The sequence below is a fragment of the Mytilus californianus genome, unplaced genomic scaffold (genome assembly GCF_021869535.1).
Source record: "Mytilus californianus isolate M0D057914Y unplaced genomic scaffold, xbMytCali1.0.p SCAF_1, whole genome shotgun sequence".
Taxonomy (NCBI): Eukaryota; Metazoa; Mollusca; class Bivalvia; order Mytilida; family Mytilidae; genus Mytilus; species Mytilus californianus.
Genome location: NW_026262581.1, coordinates 84,994,777 through 85,000,024, shown reverse-complemented (window position 1 = coordinate 85,000,024; position 5,248 = coordinate 84,994,777).

The window sequence follows — 5,248 nt, the reverse complement described above, 5'->3', positions numbered from 1 at the left end:
AAAACACTTACTGATAATTATCAACATATTATTGAACTTTTTAGAAACTATCCAGGTTGTAAACTAACCTTTTTGCAACTCCTACCATACTCTATTTATGCATGGAATAAATACAAACAACATCCATAACTTAAGCAATTCTTAGAACAAGACGCTTAACTTCTAAAACAATATTCAGAAATAATGAGCATATAGGCAACCTTAACAGGACACTTGGATCAGTTACACCAAATTTTGCCTCAGACATCTATCATAAGGTAAACAGGAAAAAACCAGACACTAAACGTCGAGCATCTGATCAGTATAACTTTAAATTGTACCGTGACGGAATACATCCAGACACAAACCTAGCAAGAGTGTGGCTACATAAGATCACAAAACAGGTAATTTTTGACGGTTGGTAAATTGACCGATAGGTACTAGCGATCACGGTGGAAATCGCAACAGGTATCGCTGGTCTTGTAGTCAATTTCAATACTGGATGATCTTATGATATTTATACAAGATGTCTTTAGTTAAAAAACAAAACTTAAAACATGCAAAAAGTGACAGCAAGCTATATTTTGGAAAACCTATGAGAACAGATATATGTTAAATGTCGAAATTTTTTTAAAGAAAAATTTGAGATTACAAAGAGGTCCGAGATTGAATACTCATTTACAGGCGGTGGTTAGACAGATAAACTGGATGCAGTATCCTTTGAACTATTCATATATGTATGTAAAACATACTTTGATACAATTAATAAAATAATTGCCACGGACAAAGTCGGCAACAAGGTACAATATACCTATCAAATCACTGATTCAACAAACTTGAGTTTCACAATCAATGCTTATATAACAAAATGTACATTATTGATAAATGGAAAAGATGTCATCAATTTATACATCAACATGCTCAAGAAATTCACAATTATGAGTAACACACAGATAAATGGAGCAAAAATTAATATAGAAATGTTAATGCAAATTCAGAAATTATTGCATACATTTAGTATTGCGATTTTTAATGAATGGACAAAAATGCGAGATTAATTATTGCGATTTCAGGAAAATATTCAGTAAGATATATGGATCAGATATCAGAATGCGAGATCTTATTATTGCGATGCTCACCCAGTCGCATTATTCGCATTAATAAAAACCTCTCAATAATTTCTGAATTTACAGTAAATCAAAGTTAAGCAATAAAACTTAAAGAAGCACTAAACTCTTTACAACAGAATAAAGACATTGAAAAAAAAACAAAAAAAATAGACAATGGGCAAGAAAAGCATCATGAACTCAAGCAAGATTAAAAATGCTTTAAATATAAACGTCATTGCCGAACAAGATCTATCATATGTAAAAACCAATCACTGGGTCCATTATAAATGTGAAAAACTGGTAGAAAAAGAAATCCAAGAAACAGAACACAGCAAACACAACTATGTGGGTAAACCCTGCATAAATGAAGAGTTTAATACAAGAAACAATTTTGTACAATTAACAATAGATAACTTTAGATAATGACTGTGATATTAATAATCCAGAACTGTCAATAGCTGACATGATTTTACAGGAAGAAATTCAGTGTAATGCTTGCAATAGTTTAGAACAAAGTTTTGAAAACAGATGCCCAGTATGTGACATGCCATTTCTTGACAATTGTCTAGATGCTGAAACCTAAAAATGCTATTCATGCATAGCGCTAATTGATCAGAAAGACCTGAGTGACAACACTCTGCAACAAACACATGAAACAATATCAAAAACTGTAGAAATAGAGGAAATTTATATTAATGAATCAAGGTAGGTTAACATTACTCAAGATACAACTCCCAAATATATCCAACCTGAACCTAGGGCTACTGTCTGTACTGTACAAAGAGCTGCTAAACGCCAACAAATACAAACTGAGTCTCAAAATACTACACATTTGAATACTGATGACACTACATATACTGATTTAGCTGATAAGAACAAGATAGATGAAAATCCAAAAAATCGGATGAAGGAATTAAAACAATTGGAACAAAATTGGAAAAAAAAAGAAGAACAATTAGAAATGAAAGAAGCCGTGATTAATGAAAATATGAAGGACGAAACGAACATTTTAGAAAGATTACATTAAGCAGAATTTCGAAATATAGAACTGGAAAATACAATCAAAACTTTGCACACCAGGATAGAGTCTTTTCAGAATAAGCAAAATCAATATATTCCTGAACACTTAAACTCTACTAGTACTGCAACTGATGACCTTGTAATTGGTATACGAGAAAAAGTGACAAAATATGTACTTAGTTAAGTTGATGATGAACTGAATAAACTTCAAAATGAGAATAAAAATACCAATAATGACACCCTTAATAGACAATGTCCAACACCATATGACTACAAGCAAATGTACCCTTCAAACCAACAATCAAAATATAATGATAGCAGCTTTTACATAAACTATGGTAAACCACCAGCAACTAATCAGTTCGGGAGTTATGGAGAACAGTACAGAGAACCTAAGCAATACTGGTACCAGTCAGAAAACGAAGATAGGAAATATCAAAACCATGTTCAAAGAGAAATATCTGGTCAATACTTATATCAAACAGAACTAGAGACCCGAAACATCTGCAAGGATAATTTAATCGAATTTGTCCCAAATTGGACAAACAATGAAATTGTCCAGAAGCATATATCTGAACAAAATAGAACAACACAACATTTCGGAACAAATGATTTGAATATATATCAGTCGAGGAATTCAGATCAGCCAATGATAGACAACCAGTATAGACAGATAAAAGAAGGACAACCGTTATACTACTAGTCTGTAAGTCATAATGATAATTTTTTTTATACCATACAAGCCTAAACCAGACACCACACTAGTTGACACTTCGCTAACGTATGCAACTAGTAACTGTACAAAAAATATTTTAGATTTTAATGATTGTGAGCAGAAGAAAAAGACAATTTTGAGTTTTAACTGTGAAAATATCTTAACTTGTGGTCCATTCTTCAGAGAGATGAAGGAAAATGTAGACATTAATTTACTTCAGGAACATTGGTTGTTTGATTGTCAACTCAACATGTTGATTGAAATTCACTCCAAATATATAGGAATAGGAAAGTCGGTTGACTTCGATGACCCACTGTCTCTAATACAAATGCCGAGAGGATATGGTGGAGAAGCAATATTGTGGCGAAAAGACCACTTAGTTTCACCTTTAAAAGCAGGAACTAGTAGAATTCAGTGCATCGAATTAGAAGGTGATCCCAACATCATTTTTGTTTCTTTATATCTACCATGCAAAGGATCCACCGATAGTAAACAAGATCTACTAGAATGAATAGACCAACTAAATGAGATTGTATGTACCTATTCGAATACTCAACAGATAATTATAGGAGGAGATTTTAATGGAGACATAATTAATGGTGCTTCCTCTCAAAGAAAGAAATATATCACTGACTTTATGTAAGACCATGAGTTATGCTCAAAAGAAACTGGGCTTACCTTTATACATTCGAATGGTAAAGATTCCACTGCCATTGACTTTATTCTTTATCAAAACAAATATTCTGAGAACATAATAGATATATAGAAACTAAATGTAACTTCAAATGTCTCGGATCACTATCCTCTGTTATTGTCTGTTTTTATATTATCAGAAAAGACTCAATGTTATAGATAACTCTCAAACACCAGCAAAAACTTTTAATAAAAGAAGAAAATGGGACAAATTTGATATAGACAAATACGCAAAAAGTAAAATCACAAAAAAACTGAACTCCGAGGAAAATTCAAAAAGGAAAGTCCCCAATCAAATGGCAAAATCAAAAAAAAACAAACACATCAAACGAATGGATAACAACTGTCATATTCCTGACTTGGTACAGGCATTTTCTTATGTAGAAAATGGTGGATTGAACCTGGTTTTATAGCTAGCTGAACCTTCATCTCTACAGAAATTAATTTGACAAAATGTAAAGTACAAAATCGTGAAGACCTTGAGAGCGGTTTCAATATATTAAATAACATTATAATAAAAGCAACTAAAGTTATTGCTCCAAATTAAAAAAAAAGGAAAAAGAAAGCCAAAATTACAAGTGATGAATGAGGAAATCCGTAGAGCTATCAGCAACAAGAAAATTGCGTTTTATAACTGGAAAAGTAAAGGAAGTATTAATGATCCGAACAACATTTACCTGAAACAAAAGAAACAAACAACATGAATTGAGGAAACAATGTCGTTTAGAAATAGCCATAGAAGAATAAATGAAAGGCATAAACTAATTGAATCCAAAGTTACAGATACTAAAACGTTTTTTTAGAATGATTAAAAATGAAAGAGGAAAAATTTCCAAACATATTGATGAACTCAATGTCGATAATCAAGTATATTACAGTGACAACCAAATTATGAACTGCTGGCATGTACATTTTAGAGAACTAGCTAAAAAGTCTGTCAATACAAAGTTCGATCAAAAACATTTGGAACATGTAGAGAAAGAAGTTAAAGTTATATCTGATATATGTCAAAATAGATATACTAAGTACCCATAAGCAGGTGACTGAGGAGGAAGTAGAAAAAGCAATTGCAGGTTTGAACAAAAATAAAGCAGCAAAGATTTATGGAATCACAGCAGAAAATATTATATATGGTGGTGAAGAACTGAAAGCTTATATACGTGAACTAATAAATATGTCATTCAAATGCTGCTTTGTTCCAGACTTACTCAAAATTGGCACACTATTTCCAATATTTAAAAATAAAGGCACTATCAAAGATGCTATTAACTACCGTGGAATTACCATCACACTAACCTTATCGAAAATAATAGAAAAGATCGTAAAACAAAGAGAAAATATAAAAATTGATGAATCTCAAAACCCGTTACAAAATGGATTCATTGAGAATACCACCCACTCATGGGTGAACTCATCATAGAGGAGGTTGAGAGAGAAAATAAGGACTTAAACAGACCAACTTATATAGCTATGATGGATGGGAAATCATCCTTTGATGTGGTGGTACATGAAAACCTTATTAGAAGACTCTTCCAAATTGGGATATCTGATCAATCACTACTAATGATACAAAATCTTTACCAAAATGCTGCTACATGTATTAAATGGAATGGTCACCTTTCTGAACCTTTCTTAGTAGATCAATGAGTACGTCAAGGTGGAGCTATATCTGCTAACTTATATAAAGTATATATGTCAAACCTTTACGGAACCTCTTGTGTAAAAAGGGACT